We start from the raw sequence: 26711 nt of genomic DNA, 5'->3' as shown, positions 1-26711 counted from the left end.
TTTAGTGCACAAACAATAGAAAATCAGCATTGTGCTTAGTGCAAAAGCATTCTTTCAATGATTTTGACTATCGCTCGTATGCGGCGTTGCATGAACCTAGCACCGAGAAACCCTCGTGCTACTAGATCCTTACTTTAAATTAACGACCGATCTATATGATATGCATAAAAACCAGCAAGCTTTCCATCATTTCATTTAGCATTTAAACACCTTTTATACACTCTACCCCCTCACCCGTTTAGGTTGTGCACAATGCATAGGTTTAGGGTAATATTTTCATGTTTTTTTTGTTGTATGAAAAGCAATAAAAACTCACTAAAATACAAAGGTAGGGCTGAACTGAGGCTAAACCTCATACTTCAGACCCCCCATACATACACAAACATGAATCTTATTTTTCCTTAATTTTCGGCACTCAAAATCCATTTTTCCCTTATTTTTACCCATTTTTCCTATTTTTCTTATATATTTTACAATATTAAATAACTAAAAATACAAAATGAGTTGTGGGCGGTGGCCCTTAGGCTCATTTGCAGAAAAAACACAAATTTAGTTGGTGTGTCTCATTATATTTTTCATTTATATATCAAAAACACCCAATTTTTCATATTTCGCGTGTTTTATGGGTTTTACACTATTAATTTCAGTCACAACACTTATGATTTTCTGATTTTCTGAGCATAGACTAATCAAACTCATAGCAAACATCAACATGATGCATAATCATCCCATGGGAACAAATACTCATGAAGCGAATTGCATAAAACATCAATTTCCTTTGTAAAAATGGAATTACCGTTGTTTGCGGGTTGCGGGTTTTTATTTGCCATGTCTCGGGACTGATTTCCAGCAGCCATTAATGCTCATGACAGTCCACAATCAGCAATCTTCATTCCTCTTGAACCATGGAGCAATCCGGTCTTCATTGGACAAGCATCCGTCATCCATTCTTCTTCTTCTTCTTCACCACATGAATCTGCCCTTAGGGGAGAGAGAGGGAGGAGAGAGAAAGACTAGATTTCCATCTCTTCATTCCCATAGCCATTTCACGGGCGAAGACAGGCGATAAGACCAGCAAGAAAGGAGAAGATCAACCCCATGATCGGTTGTATGGGTTGCTTTCAGCATGCATACTCCATCTCCATCATGAGAGGGCGCAAAAAAAGGCCGCCATGTTGCTCCACGTTTTTTCTTCATCTCTCATTCTCTCTCTACGTTTTTTGCTTCGTAAGGTATATAAAATTTTAGAGAGGGGGTCCAAACTCAAAAGGCATGCCCAATTTTGGCCTCCCAAGTGTCCATCTTTTCATATCTTGACTATTTTGTGGCCATTTTCCCGTCCTGGCTCCGATTCGAGCTATGAAAAATCCTGGGCGTCCGGCTTGACATCCCACATTGGCTCGAAACTCCTGACAACCCGCACGGCAGTCTGAAAATTGATCAAAAATCAACAAGTGTCGCTCGGGCGCCTTTAAAGCACTTTGCTGCTTAAAATCATCCTAGATCGAGCCGCCGCCTTCGATGTTGATTATTTTTCCCTTGATATTCGTAATTTTTAGCTATTTTTAAGCACTTCTCGGCATCAAAATTCCGTTCTCATTGGTGACCAGGGGATAGGGCGACTCAGCCCGTCGAATCCCACCATAGATCTGCACAAAAATAACCAAAGGAAGCATCAAGCTGATACAAAATAGATACATATTAAACACAACACAATGCTCACCCTACCCCCTGACCAAACCAAGGCATGATATCCACAAGGAGTAGGCCTAGCATAATCTGATAAAAGGTTTGAAGCTAGTCACTATCCAACTGCTCCAACACGACCAAAATAAAAAGAACAGTCAAAGAGATTGCCCTAAGCGGTGGTCTGAACTGCCTACCAAACTAAGGACAACACAACTAGGAGCTCCTACTAGGCGAGGACTCCTATAGCCTAATCAAGAAGTATTTTCTTGTAGCACATTTCTTCTTCCAGTTTTTTTTTAATTTTAGTGATATACTCGGGCATGTAAAAAGGAGGGAGCTGAGCATAGTGACCCAAGGAGAATAGGGCATCGGCCTCAGGTCCTGTCGCGGTACCCAAGAACCTACCAAGCCCTCGCAAGGCGACACTTAATCTTTTTCTGACGCTCACTTTTATTTTCACTCCAACCTTCCTTAATTTCTTCTTTTCCAGCAAGATGCCACCCCTAGGAAGACAAGGCATTGGCCCCGGGTCTGACTCATCCCCAGAAACCTACCAGGCCTTCACTAGGCGATGATCAACTGCTCATAATTTTTTCTTTCTTTCCTTTTCGATTTTTATAGGGGTTAGAACCCCTTTTTACACACCTCTATATATATTTATTGTCTTTAAGATATTCGGGGTTTCTTTTTCTTTATCATCTTTTCCTTTTTTGGCAGGCTTCTCTAACTGCCTCACAACTAACAAGAACTCCTAGAACGGCTGCTTAGCAGGCTAGCAGAGCAGGGCCACTAGGACTTCTGTCTAAAATAGGTCTTTTGATGCTTAGCAATGTCTTTACAGGAGGTAACGACTACTCAGACCTCCCTCAGACATACTTAACCTAAACCTGAGACTTCATGCCTTGGACGTCGGTGCCCAATAAGAAACGAAAATCCCCTACAAGTACACAAACACATATAGCACAACAACCACATTACTCATAAAGGAGAGATATCACCTGGATAGGGCCACAAGAAGCTTCCACGCAACAAAAGGCTCCTTCCAAGCTCTTCTTCAAACTTGTCTAGCACAAAACTAAAACACGAAACCATTAACTGTACCTGCACTAAACAGACAACTCGCCCTCTTGGCCTAATAAAATAAAGCACTTCACCACAAAACTTAATCGGCCCTCTTGGCCTAACGAGATTTGGATGTAATATCCAAAGCAGCTAGCCTTCCTAGCTTAAAACTAGATAGGTCATTTTAGTCCACGTAATACTGATGTCCTTGGCATATACATCACACCCTCTGAGACTACCCAGGGTGCCAAAGATAGCATATCATAGGTCGACTAGCCCCATGCTACTCATGCGAGTTAGCTAAAAGCTTGATCTTGTATGGTTTTTTTTAAAAAAATAATCTCCAGGTTTTGTAGAGCTACAAGTCCAAGCCTTTCCACAAATAACTCATCAATAAGACCGATCCCTTCTTGGGTACTATGAGCTGAATGAACAGCCTTAGTGGGCTCGCATGTCCCACATTTACTGTAATCTGAATAAACTGGTCGTTCAAGCAACTTAGTGGCTCCTTTGGGAGAAAGAATCATAGCTTTGTACTCATTCGAACCTCCCCTATTTGGGTTTTCACATAAATCAGTGCTGCGACCCAAACTAGGTAGAACTTCAAGCCTAAGCACATCACATGGGTGTATCCCAAGGCAGTGTATATGGTCAGATGTATATCCAATCTTACCCTCTTGGGGGTTCGACAAAATATATCCAGATGGGATCCTTGGCCTTGCATTTGACACTCCTGCCATACTTTTGGAGATTTTGGGTCTCCAAACCCATCTCACATTTCCCTTAATATTCTTGCATTCCCTCAATTTGCTGTAGTGTTCTGACGAACTCAATGCAAACTTATCCCTATGGCCAAATGGCCTCACATCCTTATGACCTTTGTGAAGCACAGGTGGACTTTTAGCACTTTGCATCCTCTTTACAAAAGATGTTTTTACTTACTTACGTCCATACTGCAAATTTTGTTCCATAAGAACCATGCTTTCACTGAAGGAAATAACATCCACCCGGAAGCATGATTCCAACACCAAAGGTCTCTCAAGAGCCTTACTAGCAACAAAATTAGAACCACACACAGAATACTTATCAACACTCATAGGCCTATTGGTTCTATCCATGTTGCCATCACAACTACCTCTCGTGGAAGTGTTGCAAGCCCTAACGGGACTTACATGGCTTGGCACCTGTTCACTGAGAGGCATGTTATTACTACTCATAGGATGGCCATTTTCTGCTTTGAGATTTTGGCCACCAAGGTTCCCCTCATAGGTTGCCTTGGTACTAACAAGCGAGCTGTCTTCTTGCAGAAATGGTTGGAAGCTAGGATGCACTTGTACTGAGCGGGGAAAACTCCAAAAGTTTTCCCAACATCTCTGAATATGACCCTCATAATCAATGGCTTGCATTTTTGCTTCCCTTAATGACTTAGGATTCCGCAGTCCCACTTGGATTTGCGTATTAATCTCTAAGCCATTCAAAAAGAGCTCAAATAGCACATCATCTGGTAGTGCACTTGCTCTTCTTGGCCAAAGCCTAAGAATACTATCAAAGGCTCTAGCATACTCTTTAACAGAAATATAAGACTCCTGTCTAAACTGCATAAGCCGCCCTAAGACCTGAATCATAGGGAGCTACTTTTCATACTCATCTAGAAATCTATCACAAGACTCCTCAAATGATTGGATCGACCCTCGTGGGATGCTCCAGTACCATTTCCTTGCCTCTCCCTTTAGGGTACTTGGGAATATGAGCATCCGATGTATATTGTCGAACCCACTTGCAATGCAAGTTAGGTCATATTCTCTTAAATGAATCATTGGATCCTCATCTGGCAACCCATAAAACACTGGGAGATCCCTATAAAGAGGAGGACATTTGGTTCTCCCCTTTGGGATCAACACCGGGTCATTAAAATCTTCATATTCACCATGATCTGGGTCCAGCCTCTTAGGATCTTTAACCTCTTCCATCCCCACCCTTTCTGGTGTAGGGGGGTTAATATCCTCATTGACATCCCTTTCTGCCAACTCACTGAGTGGTCTAGGGAATCCTATAAGTTTCAACATGTCATTTTGATCCCCTCTTAGAGGGTCTTCCATACCTTTCCCTTAAAAGAAAAGTCCATAACGGTTTTATATAAGAGCTTTTGGTCCTTATCTAAAGCAGATTTATCATTACCACTTCTTAAAACTTCGGAACCGTGCCTTTTAAGCAAAGGTTTTCCCTTGACAGCTAGGGCTTCTAACATCCTTGTGATGCCTACTATGTCGTCATGGTGGCCCATTACACGGGATGTTTCAACCACAAGCATATTCCATCGTATATTCGTACTTTCCCATGGCATTATGGCTTTAGCATGATGACTTGTTGATGCCACAACTACCATAGTTTCCAACATGCTTGTTTCATGCTCTCTAGGTTGATGGATGGTTAAACATGATTTCTCTTGGGTCGAGACCACACCAAGGCGAACCTTGGCAGCCATCGTTTTAGAGGATGGGGTAACCACTAATGGGCTACTCTTTTCATCACATAAATTATCTTCTACAGAGGACTCATGCTCTACATAACTAACTAAGTCCATCAGTAAGTTTTGTACAGGGAAAGCCAAGTTTTTCCATCCTTGAACAAACCCCATTTTATGGGTAATTTAGGGTCCCTTGAAACCCTAGATTCGAAAACTGCCACTTATAGGTAGCTCCCGGCAAATGCACCACTGATGGGACCTAAAATGGGCCGGCACTGGCTATGGCACTAGTTGGACCTCATGCTCATGACACACAAACACCCTTACGGCCTCGCGGACCAGGAGCGTCAATCCAATGCTAAAGGACAAACTTGCTCTAAAGCTTAATTCATACGTTTATAGTTCATAGTCCAACGTTTCTCTAAAACTCCTCGGAGGGAGAACCCTTATACATTGGCAATGCCACGATCACACACATATGGGAGGCACTCCACCAACTAATAGTCGGAGCCCCACTGCAGCTCTCCTACATCGCAGGGATTGGCCCTTTGATGCGCTGCTAAACATATAACACAAATGAGCACAAACTCCTCTCTTTTATATTTCTCGTATTTCCAGGAGATATACCATGCTTCCTCACTTCACATTCCCTTAGGAAACCGACCCTCTACCCTACGGCAAGGGATAACCTCACACTCTCAATCGTGGGTCAAAGTCCTAAGAAAACAATTGCTATGCAGTCCAGGAGATTTTCCTTCGATACCATGAACCATGCATAGTGCATAATGTGAATGGTTTAGTGCACAAACAATAGAAAATCAGCATTGTGCTTAGTGCAAAAGCATTCTTTCAATGATTTTGACTATCGCTCGTATGCGGCGTTGCATGAACCTAGCACTGAGAAACCCTCATGCTACTAGATCCTTACTTTAAATTAACGACCGATCTATATGATATGCATAAAAACTAGCAAGCTTTCCATCATTTCATTCAGCATTTAAACAGCTTTTATACACTCTACCCCCTCACCCGTTTAGGTTGTGCACGATGCATAGGTTTAGGGTAATATTTTCATGTTTTTTTTTGTTGTATGAAAAGCAATAAAAACTCACTAAAACATAAAGGTAGGAATGAACTGAGGTTAAACCTCATACTTCAGACCCCCCATATATACACAAACATGAATCTTATTTTTCCTTAATTTTCAGCACTCAAAATCCATTTTTCCCTTATTTTTACCCATTTTCTCTATTTTTCGCAATATTAAATAACTAAAAATACAAAATGAGTTGTGGGCAGTGGCCCTTAGGTTCATTTGTTAAAAAAATACAAATTTAGTTGGTGTGTCTCATTATATTTTCCATTTATATATCAAAAACACCCAATTTTTCATATTTCACGTGTTTTATGGGTTTTACACTATTAATTTCAGTCACAACACATGTGATTTTCTAATTTTCTGAGCATAGACTAATCAAACTCATAGCAAACATCAACATGATGCATAATCATCCCATGGGAATAAATACTCATGAAGCAAATTGCATAAAACATCAATTTCCTTTGTAAAAATGGAATTACCGTTGTTTGCGGGTTGCGGGTTTTTATTTGCCATATCTCGGGACTGATTTTTAGCAGCCATTAATGCTCATGATAGTCCACAATCAGCAATCTTCATTCCTCTTGAACCACAGAGCAATCGGGTCTTCATTGGACAAGCATCCGTCATCCATTCTTCTTCTTCTTCTTCACCACATGAATCTATCCTTAGGGGAGAGAGAGGGAGGAGAGAGAAAGACTAGATTTCCATCTCTTCATTCCCACAGCCATTTCACGGGCAAAGACAGGCGACAAGACCAGCAAGAAAGGAGAAGATTAACCCCATGATCGGTTGTATGGGTTGCTTTCAGCATGCATACTCCATCTCCATCATGAGAGGGCGCAAAAAAAGGCCGCCATGTTGCTCCACGTTTTTTCTTCATCTCTCATTCTCTCTCCACGTTTTTTGCTTCGTAAGGTGCATAAAAGTTTAGAGAGGGGGTCCAAACTCAAAAGGCATGCCCAATTTTGGCCTCCCAAGTTCATATCTTGACCATTTTGTGGCCATTTCCTCGTCCTGGCTCCGATTCGAGCTCTAAAAAATCCTGGGCGTCTAGCTTGACATCCCGCATTGGCCCGTAACTTCTGACAACCTGCACGGCAGTCTGAAAATTGATCAAAAATCAACAAGTGTCACTCGGGCGCCTTTAAAGCACTTTGCCGCTTAAAATTGTCCTAGATCGAGCCGCCACCTTCGACGTTGAATATTTTTCCCTTGATATTCGTAATTTTTAGCTATTTTTTAGCACTTTTGGAGAGTCAAAAAAGCTAGAAGAAGAGTCTAGAGAGAGGCAAGAAGAGGAGGATGAAAGGCTGAGAAGACAAGAAGAAGAGGAGATTACCCTTGCCATTTGGAGATTAGTGGAGCAACCCTCCCGATCTCAAGAATTGGCAATGATGAGCCCAGTAAGGGAGGACATGACAAGCACAAGCATAGCAGTGTGAGGAAGCTAGACCAAGGTAGTGGAAGGCAAGGGTAAAGCCCTATTACACCCAATCCCACTAGTCTTGACCACACCAACAATCACCCCAACATAAGGTACTGTAGAAGGGGCAGTTAACAATGAAAGCAATCTCATGGCGGCCTGGGTGCGATATCTAGTTAGCAAAGTGCATGAAATTGCACTTGGACCCAGCAAAGGAGCCCATATTATAGGAACCAAGAGACCAACAAAAGCAGCATGCAATGCAAAGTCATGCAAAGGGTCAAAGGTACCCCGCTTATTAGAAGTATCAACCACTTCAGTACCTTCGACCATGCACCATAATGAAGATCAAGATGAACTCGAGAAGGAATTTCAAAGCCAAGTCCACATGGCAACTGAAGACAAAAAGGCCACACTTGCAGAGCTCAAAAAAGAAAAGGCTGTGTTTACAGACTACAAGATGGAGCAAGCAAGAGTGATGACAATCATTAATGGGAAAATGATCTCATTAAAAGAGGCTCTAAAGGCAAGAGAGGGAGAGGAGGGCCTCAAGGAGCTGTATGATGAAGAGAGGGGACCCGTATCTCCTTAGAAAACATGTATACTTTCAGTTCTCACAAAAATAAATTCCTAGAGCTAGAAATAAAAGAGTTAAAGAGGCAAAAAAAACAAGCTATAAAGAAGCTACAAGAGGTGTTAGAATATCAAGCTCCCATTACTCTTCAGTCAATCTATCTTTAGGTGTGTGACTGACATTAGCTGGATACAGCTGTACACGTGTGTGACATTCAATAAGTTAGTGTAGTCAGTGACTTATTTAACCATAGTTAGTCTTGGTTAGTCATATCTATGTGTGTAAGTCTCTTTCAGTTAGTATGATGGAAGTATAATGAAAGAAGAACAACAATGAGTTGAGGCTCATCTTCTGCTCCACTCTGTCTCTCTCCGTCTCTTCGAACATGGTATCAGAGCTTCATTGCCTGAAGACTAAAGGCTTGAAAGTGGCCATTTGACATCAAGACATCAGATCTGAAGAAAATGTCATCAAAGGAGAGTGTGCTTGCAACCATTTTTTTTGCAGAAGCTATATCTTTCTGCAAAAATGGTTTTTGGAGAAATGGCCCTCATTTCCTGACTGTTTCGACGTGTCAACAATTTTGCAGAAGTAAGTTTTTTCAAACTCCTCATAGATTTTGAGATATTCAGAACAAACATGTGCCAGACTGGCTGTTTACTACATTAAACAACAGGTGATTCCAGGGCACTGGTGGCTTTCATCCTAATAATATATATGCCATTATTATCATGCATTTGAGCATGATATTGGAGTGTCAAATGCTCAGTTTGGAGCTTATTTGCAGACTGGAAATAGTGAACTAGTTGTTGTCCTGAATTTGGAAACAATATACCTACAAGGTTAAAGTTTTTGTGATGCTTATTTGCTATTGACAAATGCTTGGATCATATCGCTTGAGTGGTAGATGCTTTTTGGGATATTGTGAGTGCTGAAAGTCCAAAGTTTGGACTGATTTGGTGCTGGTTATACCAAGGTATTGACTGGTTATTGTCTGCAGGAAGGATACCTATCATCTTCACTTGACATACATGCAATATATTCTGACCAGTTGGACATGTATCAACTCCTGTATACAATGGCAACTGAATGAGATGTTTTGGGACTGTTTTGAGGTCTAAATACTCTTGTTTTAACAGAGAAAATACTGTTGGTTATAGCAGTGGGTTGGTTGTATTTGGTACTGCTACTTGCATACATTACAAACATTGATACTTGTATGGACATAGTTTGTTGTTGGGATGTTTTGCCACTACCATAGAATATTTTGAACTGATTTGAGCTTGGTTTATGCTCAGTTGACTATGTTTTTTCATTGTTGGAATATAGTTTATAGCAAGTAGGTTGTCAGGAAAACTGTCCTGAATAGCAGAAAATTGGTCGCGAACTGTAGGAAAAGAAGTCAGATACTTACATGTTGTATAGATCATTGAATACCTAAGCTACAACTATGCTAAGCTACAACTATGGCAAATGCTCAAGGCACTGACAATATCACTCAAATTATGCGAGAAAAGCTAGACAACAAAAATTTTACTTTATGGAAGTTCCGTATGAAGAATTTTTTGGTTGGCAGAGGTTATTGGGACTTATGTACATGTGATGAGGCTGAACCTGAAATACATGAAAGGAATCCGATAAATTATTAGAAAAGCGCTCATAAGCTATGGACTAAGAGAGTATGCAAGGTGTTACATTGGTTTTTCTTATGTATATCAGATGCTATGGTTATACAGATTACTGGATGCAATTCCCCAAAGGATGCATGGGACATACTCATGGATAATCATGGAAATCTAACACATGCAAGAAAGATTCAGCTAAAGCAACAATTCAATAACATGTCTAGGAATGGCAGAAGCATTCAGCCCTACACTGTAGAGATCAAGAACATAGCAGATAAGCTTGCCACCTTTGGATCTTCACTGTTTGAGGATGATATGATTGCAGTGACATTGAATGGACTTGGCAAAGAGTATAAAGCATTTGATACATCTATTTCTATGAGAGCTGAATCCCCTGATTGGGATGAGCTGATTGTTTTGCTGCTACATGAGGAAATTAAGCTTGGGCTAAATAGAGGTTCTAGTACGTCTCAAAGCAGAGACATTGTTCTTTACTCTAGCGAGCGTGGTAGAGGTGGCAGAGGCCGTGGCTCTTTTCGAGGTCGAGGAGACACTCGAAACACTTATAGACAGCATCAACAGAATGCTTAGCATGGCACAAATACGCAGGGCCAGCGTGGATCTGGTGGCTTTAGAGGCAGGGAGAGATCACCCCATAGTAGAGGTGGTTGATCTGGTTCATGGCAGTTAAATGATCAGTCAAACAGAGATAAGGGCTGTCATTACTGTGGTAGATATGGACACATTGGAAAGGATTGCAAGAATCAGGGAGATATGAAGGCAAAGGGCAAACAACATGGGCACTATGCATCTTCTAGCGGTGCTCATGATGAGCAGGTTAATAGATTGTTTGCCATGCAGCATGTGTTTAAGAATGCATCTAGGCAAAATACAGATGCGAGATGGTACATTGATTCAGGGGCTTCAAATCATATGACACCCCATGGAGAATAGTTTGATGAGATGGTTGCAGGTTCACATGGTTATGTGTGTACTGGGGATGACACCCAACATGACATTCAGCACACAAGAAATGTTCCGCTGTTGATGCACCTGATGGCAAGAAAAAGAGCCTGCATGATGTACTACATGTACCTACAATAACCAAGAATCTTTTTTTAGTTGGGAATTTTTCAAAAAGACGACAGTATCCATCAATTGCACCTATTTAGAATCCTAGAACAGAATTTGCAGGTGAGATTCAATAGAGATGGATGCTTTGTTGAAGAAGATGGTAATGGCTGCAACTTGATTGCTAGAGGCCGAAGAGCTGGTAGAATGTTTACTCTTGATGCGTTAATTCTAGAATTGAAAGCAACCATGTTTGCACATGATGATGGTGCTATACGGGATGTTGAGATATGGCATAAGGGGATTGGCCATATGAATGTACAAAAGCTAAAATCTATGCAGTAGAAGGAGATTGTGCTTGGACTGCCCTGAGTTCAAGTACCATGACTTTGGACATGTATGTGATGCATGTCAGTTTGAAAAGCAAGCACGGTTTTCATTTATGAGACATGTACGGAATAGCTCACGATCCTTGCAGTTGGTACATTCAAATGTATGGGGTCTGTCTCATAATGCTTCATTTGGTGGTGCTCGTTACTATATATCCTTCATTGATTATTTCAGCATGTACACTTGGCTTTACATACTGAAACATAAGGATGATGTGTTTGTTGATGCATTCAAGGATTTCAAGAAGCATGCTAAAAATGAGTTGAGCTATAAAATTTCATGTCTTAGATTAGGTGGAGGTGGAGAATATGTCTCTAATTACTTTGAAAGGTACCTTGCTAAACATGGGATCAGAAGATAGTTAACTTGCAGCTATACACCGCAGCAAAATGGTGTAGCAGAAAGGAAAAATAGGGTATTGATGGAATCGGCAAGAGCTATGCTGAATGAGAAGAGTTTGCCAAATGGTTATTAGACTGTAGCAGTAGTGATTGCTGTCTATGTGCTGAATAGAACTCCTACAATAGGGATTCATGATGTAACTCCATATAAGAGGTTGTATGGTCAAAAACCTGACATTTCACACATGAAGGTATTTGGTAGCATTGCATCTGTGTATGTTCCTGATGAAAAGAGGAAGAAATTGGATCCTAAAGCTGTAAAGAGTGTGCTCCTTGGTTATGCACAGGACCGGAAAGCTTACAAGTGTTATGCATCGTCTACATATGAGACGTTAATTAGCAAAGATGTTGTTTTTGATGAGCTGGCATCATGGTATGGTAATCTGGTTGCAGTGATGGGTACTGAGATTGATCAGTCAGCACTAGTAATGCTAAAAATACACATATAGCGAGTACATCTATGAGTGGTCCTACATCTTATGGGTCACCTACAGTAAGTCCTTGGTCAGGACACTTGCGGACTCGTACTCCTACGTCCACTGATACAAATATGTCAGTGAGGGGGATATTGGATAAGGGAAAATAAAAAATGCTTGAGGATGTGACAAGTTCATTTACAACAGGTTATGAGTCATCTAACAAGGACAGTTTGGATAGTGAGTTGGGAATTCTGTCTATTATGATGCCTAGAGCAAGGCAGAGTCGTTATGTACCACCTCATGAGAGGCAAGCTGAGAGTGAGCCACAGTTACAAAGATTTGAGAGAGTCAGAAAACTAGTTGACAAGTTTACATACACAGGTAATTCAGCCCACCATTATGCATATATGGCTAGTGTGACTGGGTATAAAGAACCTACGAAGTTTGATGACGTAGTTACAAATGATAATTGGTGGGTTGCCATGGATGAGGAGTATGCAGTCCTAGTTGAAAATGAGACATGGAAATTGGTTGAGTTGCCTGAAGGAAAAGTCCTCATTGGCTGCAAATGGGTATACAAGGTTAAGTGCAAGTCAGATGGTTCATTAGAATGCTATAAGGCAAGGCTTGTTGCAAAAGGGTATGCATAGCAATATGGCCTTGACTATGAGGAGAGTTTCAGTCCGGTGGTCCTGAACTGTAGGAAAAGGAGTTAGATACTTACAGGTTGTATACATCACTGAATACCTAAGCTTCAACTATGGCAAATGCTCAAGGCACTGACAATATCACTCAAATTGTGTGAGAAAAGCTGGACAACAAAAATTTTGATTTATGGAAGTTCTGTATGAAGAATTTTTTGGTTGGCAAAGGTTATTGGGATCTATGTACAGGTGATGATGTTGAACTTGAAATACATGAAAGGAATCCAACAAATGATCAGAAAAGGGCTCATAAGCTATGGACTGAGAGAGCATGCAAGGTGTTACATTGGTTTTCCTTATGTATATCAGATGCTATGGTTATATAACTTACTAGATGTAGTTCTCCAAAGGATGCATGGGACATACTTGTGAAGAATTATGGAAATGTAACATATACAAGAAAGATTCAACTAAAGCAACAGCTCAATAACACGTCTAGGAATGGCAGAAGCATTCAGGCCTACACTGCAGATATCAATAACATAGCGGATCAGCTTGCCACCATTGAATCTTCAGTGTCTGAGGATGATATGATTGCACATTGAATGGACTTGGCAAAGATTATAAAGTGTTTGATACGTCTATCTCTGTGAGAGATGAATCCGCTGATTGGGATGAGCTGATTGCTTTGCTGCTACATGAGGAAGTTAAGCTTGGGTTCAATACAGGTTCTAGTACGTCTCAAAGAAGAGACATTATTCTTTACTCTAGCGAGCGTGGTAGAGGTAGCAAAGGCCGTGGCTCTTTTTGAGGTCTAGGAGACACTTGAAGCACTTATGGACAACATCTGCAGAATGCCTAGCATGGCACAAATACATAGGGCCAGCGTGGATCTGGCTGCTTTAAAGACAGGGGGAGATCACCCCATGGTAGAGGTGGTGGATCTGGTTCATGGCAGTTAAATGATCAGTCAAACAAAGATAAGGATTGAGATTACTATGACAGATATGGATACATTACAAAGGATTGTTACAAGAAGTAGGGAGATATGAAGGCAAAGGGCAAATAACATGGGCACTATGCATCTTCTAGGAGTGCTCATGATGAGCACCTTAATAGATTGTTTGCCATGCATCATGTGTTTAAGAATGCATCTAGGCAGGAAAGAGATGAGAGATAGTACATTGATTCAGAGGCTTCAAATCATATAATACCCCATGGAAAATGGTTTGATGAGATGGTTGCAGGTTCACATGGTTATGTGTGTACTGGGGATGACACCCAACATCACATTCAGCACACAGGAATTGTTCCATTGTTGATGCGGCTGATGGCAAGAAAAAGAGCCTGCATGATGTACTGCATGTACCTACAATAACCAATAATCTTTTTTTTGTTGGACAAATGGCAGAACAGAATTTGCATGTGAGATTTAATAGAGATGGATGCTCTATTGAAGAATATGGTAATGGCTGCAACTTGATTGCTAGAGGCCGAAGAGATGGCAGAATGTTTACTCTTGATGTGTCAATTCTAGAATTGAAAGTAGCCATGTTTGCACATGATGATGGTGCTATACGGGATGTTGAGATATGGCATAAGTGGATTGGCCATGTGAATGTACCAAAAGATGAAATCTATGCAGTAGAAGGAGATTGTGCTTGGACTGCCTAAGTTCAAGTATCATGACTTTGGACATGTATGTGATTCATGTCGGTTTGGAAAGCAAGCATGGTTTCCATTTATGAGGCATGTACGGAATAGCTCACAACCCTTGTAGTTGGTACATTCAGATGTATGGGGTCCATCTCATAATGCTTCATTTGGTGGTGCTCGTTACTATGGATCCTTCATTGATGATTTCAGCAGAGGTATACTTGGCTTTACATACTGAAACATAAGGATGATGTGTTTGATGCATTCAAGGATTTCAAGAAGCATGCTGAAAATGAGTTGAGCTGTAAAATTTCATGTCTTAGATTAGATGGAGGTAGAGAATATATCTCTAATTACTTTGATATGAACCTTGCTAAACATGAGATCAGAAGACAGTTAACTTGCAGCTATACACCATAGCAAAATGGTGTAGCAGAAAGGAAAAATAGGGTACTGATGGAATCGGCAAGAGCTATGATGAATGAGAAGAGTTTGCCAAATGTTTATTGGAGTAAAGCAGTAGTGATTGCTATCTATGTGCTGAATAGAACCCCTACAATACGGATTCATGATGCAACTCCATATGAGAGGTTGTATGGTCATAAGCCAGACATTTCACACTTGAAGGTATTTGGTAACATTGCATATGTGTATGTTCCTAATGAAAAGAGGAAGAAATTGGATCCTAAAGCTATCAAGAGTGTATTCCTTGGTTATGCACAAGACCGAAAAGCTTACAAGTGTTATGTATCGTCTACACATGAGACATTGATTAGCAAAGATGTTTTTGATGAGCTAGCATCATGGTATGGTAATCTGGTTGTAGTGGTGGGTACTGATTGATCAGTTAGCACTAGTAATGCTAAAAATACACATATAGCGAGTACATCTATGAGTGGTCCTACAGGTTAGGGGTCATGTACAGTAAGTCATTGGTTAGGATGCTTGCAGACTCGTACTCCTATGTCCACTGATACAAATATGTCTATGAGGGGGATATTGGATAAAGGTAAAGAAAAGATGCTTGAGGATGTGATAAGTCCACTTACATCAGATTATGAGTCATCTAACAGGGACAATTTGGATAGTGAGTTGGCCATTCCGTCTATTATGACGCCTGGAGCAAGGCAGAGTCGTTATGTACCGCCTCATGAGAGGCAAGCTGAGAGTGAGCTACAGTTACAAAGATCTGAGAGAGTCAGAAAACTAGTTGACATGTTTACATACACTAGTTATTCAGCACACCATTATGCATATATGGCTAGTGTGACAGGTTACAAAGAACCTACAAAGTTTGATGATGCAGTTCATATGATAACTGGTGTGCTGCCATGGATGAGGAGTATGCAACCCTGGCTAAAAATGAGACATGGGAATCAGTTGAGTTGCCTGAAGGCAAAGTCCCCATTGGTTGGAAATGGGTGTACAAGGTTAAGTGCATGTCAGATGGTTCGTTAGAATGCTATAAGGCCAGGGTGGTTGCAGAAGGGTATGTGCAGCACCTCTCTATAAAAGCTAACTAGTTGACTTTGTGTCTTCTTAGCACCTCTCTCTAGTGGTGGTGTTGCTTGAGAAGCTATTGTAAAGGTCTCTCTATAACCATCATATAACAATGATAGCGATTTGTGAAGTGGGTTTTTGTGCTAAGGTCTTCACATACTGCTAATAGGCTCGACATAATGCTCTTATTGTCCTTATCTTTATGACCTTGCCTTTGATAATTACTAGCTCATAGAAGCTAATAATTTAGTAGGCTTATACTGATGACAACCCGACATTGCCTCAGCTTGTGGAGAAAAGCTTCAATGCTCATAGTTTCAATGGTAGCCAAAGCTTCAACTTGATGTGGTACATATCAATGCCTCCCCCTTTTTTGAGGTTCATCAGAGCTTATTGAACCTCTTCCAGGCCTTCCTTGACACTCTCTGGAGCTTGCCTTGCCCCCCATTTTCTTCAACCCACCCTACAGCTCCTCGAAGATAGGCAGCATGATTTGCACCTATTCTTGGCCTAATCTCTCTTCCCCAACCCGGTCGCTTTTCTAGCCTCTAACAACCTCCTAGAACTCTTGGCATCATTGCTGATCATTGGCAGCACCTCTTCCCCAACCCGGTCACTTTTCTAGCCTCTAACAACCTCCTAGAACTCTTGGCATTATTGGTGATCATTGGCAGCACCTCTTGGCACTTGTATTCAGCATTGGGTATCAATTGGAGCTCTTTGTGTTTAGCCATTAGCTCACAATTTATGATACTTTGTTATATTATAGTTCAAGCAACACTTCATTCATTGTTTGAAGGTCACTTATGCTTCTTGGGATGTCTATTTGATGCCGGATCATTTGGGGATGTTATACCAATGTATTGGAATGCTATGGGACTGATTTGAGCACTCTTTTGCTCAATTATATAGAGGTTTTTTTTAACTACTATAATAAGCAAGGTTGAATGCTATTTTATCGGTGAAAGTATATGCCTATTGCTCTTGAGTGCTTATCAACTACTTGGATTGATGTACGGATGCTTATACTTCATGTCACATGTTTTATCATACTTTAAGATTGCCTTTGAGCTAAGATTGGAGCTTTAAATATTGACATTTATTGTGCTATTTGATGCTCTAGTAAGAGCTTTACATGACACTTGGGTCTCCTGGATATATGCCACTTAAATCTTGCATGTATGGATGCCTTCCACGTGATGTTTTGAGCTTCGTTTCTTGTCTCGCATTTAACTTTTGCTCCAATGGGAGCCACTTCTTGACATTTGGATGTTACAATGAGATTTTGGCTACGTTGTTGATCTTGAGGGTCTTATAGTGAGACTGTAGGACCGTGGGACTTGTTGACATGTGCATGCTCTCGTCATACTTTATATACACAGTTGATGCTTAGTGGGCTGATGTGACATTACTTTTGAACCAGCACCTATCTTTGTCACGATGTTGTTAGTGATGTATGCATCTTGGTTGAGCTTTCATTACATTTCTTAGTCCATTCTGCCTCTAGTTGGTCTCTTCTATTACCCATGAGACCACTCTATGCATGATGGTTATATCTATGGGATGTATCTCAATCTGACACATTGATTCTTTGACAATTCTTGGTGCCAGTTCCATGTTCACTCACTATTAGTTGGAGCTACAGAATGCACAAGCTGCAAAGAAGGAGCATAAGAAGACAGCTTGATGGAAAAAGAAGACCAAGAAGTGCAAAAAAAAATTTAAAATCAAGTTCAAGGCACAAAAGAGATAAAGCACATTTTAGTCCTTTTTGTAAAAGAGTGCCACACTCCCTCTTGTGCAAGTTGTAAATGAAAAGGCATATGTAAAGGAGCCATGAGAATAGGAAAGAATAGAAAAGGAGTGAAAAGGAGGATTAAGGCCAGATGGCTTGTCATGGAAATGGGTTGAGTGCCCAAGGGGAGAAGGGCATGTATAAAAGCCAAAAAGTTAATGGATAAGCTCATTCTTGGTGTGTGTGTAAACTAGCTTTCTTCTTATTCTTATTCTTGCTTCTTGGTTGTGCATGAGAGAGGGAGTGTGAGAGAGGGCTTCGTGACACATTTTAGTAGTTTGATCTAAAAGATGCCACCTGGCACTCCCATGGAATGTCATAGGGTTTATCAGTTAGTGACTTTCGAGTCTACTCCGCAACAAAACATATCGACCAAACCTATTAGGATCAACCTAAATCTTCCTAGGTTTCTAATGGTCAAGTCATTCTACAGCCTTCTAGTGTCAGTCTTTAGATGCTATCTACTTTGCGCAGAGCATCTAAACTGAGGCAGACTCATATTGCACTTGGTTCAAAGAGAATGGAAAAAGTGTTACCTTTGCATGAGCCAGGCATAGAAATTTGGATTATACTCAAGATTAGCATAGCTATCCATGCCGAAAGGGGGAATGCCGACATGCATAATGTAAGTGAGGATGTCAAGCAAGAAGTCACCTCAGTTTGTTCGACTAGCGACATGCAACTCCTCCTCTATGATGATGCGATCTAAAGATGGGTGTTCCTCAATGTGCTCTTCTAGGGATCGGTTACCAATAGAAGACAACACCCTATATGAAGTTGGAGTAACATAGGTTGGTGGATCATATTCAAAATGCCTTGATTGCACGTTGTTGTTCAGCATTGGTCATTATTTGGTGTCCCACTTGCTCCCATTGCAATTGTAGAGCGTACCATTTCTGTAAGAAGGAGGAGTCATGGTCGGTGAGCTATTTCAACTCTGCGATTTCTTGATTTGTGGACGGGGTTGTATTCTTAGTATATGACGTAGTGAGGCATTGCTTGATGGCTTGTTCATGGGACACTTCGGAAGCCTTAACGAATACAAATTTTGACTCTTCCCAAGAACACAGGAGTGTTCAGACTTCCGTTGCTATAGGTTTGTCCAAGAGGCCTACGTCTATTCATTCGTAGCTTTTAGCCAAGGTCATGAAAGTAGCGTCCAAGCATCGGAGGCAAGTAACCAAGTCATCCCCCGTATTTTCAGCTAAGTCCACTGCTAAAGTTAAGATTGATAGTCGCTCATAAGAGGGTCAAAGTCCGGTGGGGGGTTGAGGTCAGGACTAGAGAGTTCAACATCCAATAGTCATAGCTTGGGTTGTTCTTTAGGTTGGAGCTTGGCCTCACATTTGATGGGTTTACTGAGAGTTGCGGTTGTTGTGCCCCTAGATGCCTTCGAGATGTGAGAGGTATCATCAGCATTAGAGCTAGGAATTTTGCTAGTGGCGGGATGCAATTTTGGGCGATAGATTGGTTTAGGTCCTACTGAGGTAGACTTTGGAGGTTCTATGAACTTAACAACCTAATTCTCTTGTGTTGTGAGTGTCTCTGGCATGATGTTTCATGTGGTCAAGTTTGAGGGTGGCATCTGAGTAGGGTCTTTGGTCGTTTTGGCTTTAGGTAGCCAAATCCAGGTATTACCCGCATAATAGCCTTGCGCTTGCAATAAGGTCTTGGGGACCCATCGCGGCTAGACCGTGCATCAATGTTTATGGCAAAGCCTTGGCTTCCTAGGTTTTGGGTGTAGATGATGAGCTTTGCAAGGCCATGGGTTTCTCTTCCTAGGTAGCATTCCCTGTTTAGGCAGCCATTTGAATCGGGGTTCATGGGTTTCAATATGGGTTCTAGCGAGTTGCCAGTCCCAAGGCTGGGTGGGTTGTGACGAGTCACGACTCCCCTCCTTAGCCTTGGTGATGGATTGCTCTACTGATGGCATTGTGGATGTGAAAAGGGTCACACTGCCCTTGCTAAAAGCTGTAACTATGCGGACGTTGCCCATGGTGAGGTGGATGCATTATGACTCATAATTGACATTGCAACGAGCTTGCTTCTTGAAAGTTCATCCCAACAGTGATTACGTGCTTGCATTCTTAGTGTTGGGCAACACATAGAAAACTATCAGTATGCTTTCAGACTCGATAGAAACTGCAACCTTGCACTTTTCCAGAAGTTTGGAGGGTTAGCCTCCATACGGGGTGAGACTGGCATTAGTGGGTTGCAACTGGGTTTGCCAATCTGGGTCCAATGGTCATGAGTTAAGATATTCAAATCAGTGCCCTCATCGATCAATGCGCTGATGGTGCATGTGTGTTTGGTAGTGGCCGTGATGCGTAGGTAAGCTGGTGGTACTACTTCCTCATCCTCACTGTCCATCTCAGTGATAGTGGCTACTCGTACATTGATAGGTAGCATTGGCATTGGGGGCTCATGCAATGGGTGTGTGGGAGGGAAGTACTTCTTTATGCGACTACCATTGAAAAAGCCTATGCCCTCGCCCTCTAGAGTTTCAAGTTTTATGTTGTAGTTCGGTTGATGGTTCGAACCTTGAAAGGTCCTAGCACCATAAACTTCAACTTTTTCTTGTGTCCTTTGATTGAGTATAACCATACCAGGTCACCCTGTTTGAAGCTACGTTGCTTGACATGCTTGTCAAACCATCTTTTGTGTCTTGCCTTTGTGCATATGAGCGCATGGGTGGCTAGAAGCTGGGTTTTTGTTAAGCATTCGAGTTCAATCAAGTGTTTTCTCCATGCCCCCTTCCCATCCCATCCTTCTCGAAGGGTTATCTTGAGGCTTGGTATGAAGAATTCCAAGGGAATTATTGCCTCTGTACCATATGTCAATCTAAAGGGGGTTTGTCCTACTGCCGTCTTGTAAGCCGTGTGGAAGGCCCACAAGGCCACCATTAATTTATTATCCCAATCACTGCGTGACGCGGAGATGACCTTGGTTAGGATGTTCACTAGGATTTGATTTGTTGATTCAACCTAACCATTTGCATGTGGGTAATATGGCGAATATTTTTGATGGATGATTAGGAAGGAGGATAGGAGGTGAGTTATCACTTTGTTGACGAAGTGGGTGCCTTGGTTGCTAACTAGTTCGATGGGGCAGCCATATTGTGAGATCACTTGCTCCCATAGAAACTTAGCGATGGTTCGAGCGTCATTTTTTCTTGTAGCCCGCGCTTCTGCCCATTTGGTTAGATAGTCAATGGCCACAATGATGTATTTAGCCTGGGAATATTGTGTCGTGGGCTAGTGGGTCCAATGAAGTCAATCCCCCATTTCTCGAAAGGTTGTTGTACGATAATTGGGGTTAGCTCCATGTGATCCTTACAAATTGAAACTTTAGTCCACCACAACTGGGATGCAACACCTTGTGGGCTGTCGTGCCTTTACTAAAATCTCCTCCTACAATTATGTCGTGTGCCTCTATCAGCACGTCAAGCATCTCATGGTCACACACGCATCTGCATAGTAACCCGTCTTGTTCCAGTAGCCTGTATAGTTGGCCAACTACTATCAATTGATAGGGTTGGATTTTCAAGATAAGCTGCCTAAGTTGGGCCTGGTGTGTCTAGCAATTCATCCATAATGCCTTGTCTAGCCACTTCTCTCGTGGGGATACAAGACAGATGGTTAGCCATGTAGTGCTGCTTCCCTTTACGCACCACCATGGAGAATTCAAATTTCAAAAGCAGGAGCAGCCATCTAGCAATGTGTCCTATAGCGCTTGGTTTATTAACTAGATACAACAAGGCTTGATGGTTAACAAAGAAAGTGAAAGGTGTAGCCAAAAGGTAGTGCTGAAATTTCTTTATAGCAAACACTATGGCCAAGCCCTCTCTCTCCATTTTCGAGTAATTCATTTTAGTCTTAGTGAGTTGACTACTAGCAAAGCTCACTGGATCATTGAGGTTGTGCTCACCAGGTTGGCACAATATGGCTCCTACTGCGAATTTCAAAGCATCGATTTGCACGTGAAATGTGAGTGTCCAATCTGGGGCTTGTAACATCAAAGTAGTGGTTAGAGCCTTTTTTAGTTCCTCATATGCACGTTGGCAATTTGTGATCCATTTGAATATAATCAACTGCTTATATAGAGGTCTAGCATTCAATGTGTAGTTTAACACAAACCATTGATAATACTTGGTATGCCCTAAGAAGCACTGAACACCCTTGTAATCAGCTGGGGGTGGAAGGTCAACAATGACCTTGATCTTCGAGAAATCTGTGGCAATGCCATTCTTTGACACCACATATCCTAGGATACATCCATGCTTCACCCAGAACTAGCATTTCAATGGGCTCAATGAGAGGCAGTATAGCCGATATCGTTCAAAGACCGCTTGAAGCCTAATTAAGTGTTCTTGCCAAGCAGAGTGAATGCACAAGTTGTCCATGAATAGTTCTAACTCCTTCCTCATCATGTCTTTGAATATTATACACATTAGTCATTGGAAAGTGGATGGTGTGTTAGTCAATCCAAAAGGCATGACAATGTAGGCAAAGACTCCCCATTCAATGGCGAATGCCGTCTTATGCCTATCATTAGGATGCACTTGCACCTGATTGTACCCAAAGAACCCGTTCAAAAAACTATAGGCCTCTTTGCCAGCCACTCTCTCTAACATGTGCCCAGTGTACAACAATGGGTAATTATCTCTCTTGGTAGCTGCATTTACCTTCTTGTAATTGACACAGACTCTAATCTTCCCATTCTTCTTTATTACAATGACTATGGGCGAGACCAATCCAATCCGTGTGTACAATTTCGTGGATGAATCCTGCTCTCATCAATTTGTCAATTTCCTCCTTAACCACATGAGCATGCTTTGGATTCATGGGGTATGGTCACTGCTTGGCAGGCGTTGCGTCAGACGTCGTGGGTATGTTGTGAGTCACCACGCTCGGATCTACTCCCTTGAGCTCTTCTAGGGACCAAGCAAAGATGTCTATATACTCTCGCAGGATAGTAATGAGATTTGCTTCGTCTTACTCAATCAAGTCATTTGCTATAAAGATAGGTCGTGGGGTCTTCCCATCCTCAGCTAAATTGACCTCCTTAACCTTGGCGGGTCCCTCGATTGGTTTGCTTGCTTGCCCTTGCTGTTTGGCTCCCAACAAGATCACCACCCTATCTCCCTTCCTGAACTTTGTGAATCGTTTCGGTAGGTCTTGCGGTTTTCGTTTTTTTTCTATCCACATTTCTTTGCTTAGTGCATAGTGTTCCTCTAACTGTCGACATCGTAGGTGGATAGGTAGGTCCCCCTTAGTGCATCTGGTCTTGGGAGGCCAAGGTATTTTTGGGTCACTATCTGAGATGACTTCTGATTCGAAATCGAGCTCTCCTTCTTTGCTAGAAAAGGAGCTCTCCCCTGGCGGTCGTAGCTCAGAAGATGAGTCCATTCGTAGTAGTGGTGCATCATGTGGCAAAGCTAGGCCTGCCTACTCATAATCAATCGCACCCATGTGCTTCAACCAAGTTCGGTCTCAATCCTTGTGTCTAACTCCTTTCTCCTCACTAAATGCACTCTATTTGTGTGGTCTAGGGTCTACTTGTATTTGTTCAATGATGTGCCCCCTGTGTCGTACTCTAGGGTATCGACTTCCTTTCCACTCTCGTCACTAAAGAAACAACAATCCTCATATTCGTCATCTGAGCTGTCTCTGTCCGGTTGTCATTTTCCTGGTCCTGAGAATTCCCTTCTTGTTGGTCGAGAAATAGGGCTTGATTGTATTTCAAGTTCAAATTTTGCACCTTGGACCATCTCCATTCACGCTCATCCAAGAGATCATGGAGTGGCTTAAGGTTCGTCGTCGGATTGCCAATCAACTTATTAGTTAAGTATCCTAGGATCTCTTGGAGCTCGCGTCTATTGCTTGGGACTCGGAATGCAACATGAGTGGGTCTTCCATATAGACTTCCAGTCATCATGCAGACTGGTATTGAAGGTGTGTCCTTGAACCTGTCAGCTGCCTTGACGGTTTGTTCGTACTCCTCAACATCCGAGAACAATAGCTTGATGGTAGCAAGAATGTGCATCCACTCTCGCTCATCCTCAAGGCATGGGATATACTTGGTGAGAGCCCCATAGAATCCCTTAGTCTGATGTCCATCACCCTTCAACATGGTGGAGATGGCATCTAGGTCGAGTGGTAGTCTTCCAAGTATCCATCTCTACTCTTACCGTCTCTGTTCGATTTCCCAATCGATTTCCCAAGAAGATAAGACTGTTGCCTCAGTCTTCTATGACCCTCGCATTGTGCATCCAAGGTCGGCCTAGCAGGATGTCGTAGTTCACTCCCTTCATGACTATGAAGTTAACTGAGAATTGGATTCCTGCAATCTTCACTTGACAATTTTTTAACACTCCACACGGCTTCACCTTCATTCCGTTAGCTAGAGTGACATTGAACCTAGCAATCTTGACTGGTGGGTTAACCCAAGTTTGGAGTACTACATGGCTTAGCACACTCACTCCTGCCCCTGTGTCTACAATTCCCTTTCTTTTGGCATCTCTTAGAGCTAGTACTAGGAGGACTGCATGCATTTTTGTGCCTTCCCAGAAAGCATTGACATGCAAGGATTTAGGCATGGAGTGCACGTCACACTCGGTATTTGAGTTTCTGTGTTGTGCTCAGGCAAGTATGTGATAATTAGCTTATTTGATTCTTCGACCCAATGTTTTAGCTCTAGCGATAGCATAGGATGCTGCCTAAGCAGGTCGCCCAATCTTAGAGTTATGAGGGTGGTCACCAATGTGTTGAGGAGGTCGCTAATCACTTGCCTTTCTTTTAAGTCTACGATTTTTGGCCAATGGCCTAGACTGGTTTGTTGGGCCGGAGCATTTAGGCTTTGTCTAGGCGCCCCTGCTTGTGGTGCCATCGTTTCTCTTGGTTTTGGTTGTGGGGGAGAGAGACCGGGGTGCCCATGCTTGAGAGATCATCGATCTCATCCTCTAGTATGGGTTCAACGTCCTTCAGGTGCTCCTAGGCCTCCCTTACCCATTCCTTCACCTTCTTGATGGCTTCCACTTGGTGCTTAGGGTTGGGATACTCCCCAACCTTTGCACTTCCCTTTTTAGCCGTCTGTGGTGCTAACGTCTCTTCTTCTCTATCAATGGCTTTCCCTCCAACCGACAGAGTCGCAGAACTTTTGGTTTTGAGGGTGACCTTAGCATCTGATCTCTTCCTCATTCGTCTCCAACTCTTCTTCCCAACTAAGGTTGTGTCAAGGTTGTTGGGCCCTAGCAATGATATGTTGGCCTACTTCGTTTGTGCACGGGTCATGACATGCAATGGAATAGGTGTGGCTTCTCCCTTGAGCATCTCGATACCAAACAACCCTAACGGAACCGATGGTTCATTTGCTAAACTAGAGGATGGTCTCCACCGAGGGCAGTTGACAAAGAGATAAATGATTCCACACTCAGTGCATCTTAGGTCAGCCTTATCTATGTTTGCTTGCTTCCTCTCGGGGCAGCACGAAGAAATATGTCCTAGGTGATCGCAAGTCCAACACATGATTGGCTCTTGGACTTGCCCTCCTAGGCTCCTGCCTCTCCCTCTTCCCAATGCCATCACTGTTACTACTCTATAGTCTATGAGGATAGCATTGCCTTCCTCATCATATGATACATATGGGTTTACATAAGGCTCATCGTTGCTAGGCTCGTCCACATAGTGGACTGGGGTGTCACTCGGTGGATGGGTCACATAGGGTCTAGGCGGTCGAGGGATACCCATAGGAATAATTTCCATCCCATGGATGGTAGGTTTAGCATCATTTGGTGGCAGAAGAGCCACTGGGGCTCCCCTTCAAAAGTAGTTTGAATGCCTATTTGCAAGGTAGGATTGATCGTAAGGCTGCGGGTATGGAAGCCTCTAAGGTAATCGACAATGCATGGTGTCATGGCCGAACCTACCACAATTAGCACAAGGTCATGACCTAGGGTCTTGACACTTAGATGGCAAGTGGTTTCCGCCACAATGCACACGTTGGACCTGTGGGTGCGTTGGTCATCTCATCATCTCTTGTAGTTTGGCTATGTCTATCCTAATCTCGGCTAGCTCTTGTCCCGACTCAGTGCCCTTCCCTTTGTCCCTGAGTGCTTGAGTCTTCTTTTTCACTCGGTGTTGAGGCTCTCTTGGAGCTCCTGACATTGGAATCTTCTTGATTTGAGCCTCTAGAGCTTCTTTCCTTGAGCTGGTCATCCACTCTAATAGCTTCTTTAAAGACCCTCGCTAGCGCATCTCACTGCAAACTTGAGTTGCCGGTCAAGGCTTTGTAGAGCTCCTCACTTCATATTCCATTGACGAATACATTGGATACCGCCCTTTTGGTTGGTCTCTCACCCATGGGGATCCTCTTGAAGAGGCTCCTCACATGGGTCACATAATCCCGAATATCCTCTTTCTCTTTCTTCTTGACAATCATAAGGCATCAACAAGTTATCGAAGTATCTAGGTTCGGAAAATCTCTTAATGAAGAGATTTTTCAAGCCGTTGAAATCGGCATGCTCCGCAGGATCTAGACTTGTGTACTAGGTTTGATCCTTGTTGCCTAAGCACAATCCGAAGGCTTGGGAGAGTTGAGTAGGATTAGTGAAGTCGTTGACCTCGCAGACCTGCTCGAACTGTTCCACAAAGCTGTATGGGTCATCGGTAGCTTTGTATTTGTCTAGTTTTTTTGCTACCACAGGGATTTTTGATTGGCTCTTAGAGCCTTGGTTGACTCCTAATGTTGTCAATAGCAATGTTGCCAATGCTGCAGCGCTTCGTTCAGTGGTCATGTTATCTAGCAGTCGCTTTATCAGAAGCTGCTCAATGTGAGATCTTCTTTTAGTGCTCTCTTGCTCTCTAACCGATTCCTGCCTGCTAGGGCTAGCACC

The sequence above is a fragment of the Lygodium microphyllum genome, chromosome 16 (assembly GCF_053477565.2).
Source record: "Lygodium microphyllum isolate KBCC chromosome 16, Lygodium_microphyllum_v1.1.10, whole genome shotgun sequence".
NCBI lineage: Eukaryota > Viridiplantae > Streptophyta > Polypodiopsida > Schizaeales > Lygodiaceae > Lygodium > Lygodium microphyllum.
Note: the sequence above shows the minus strand (reverse complement) of the source record.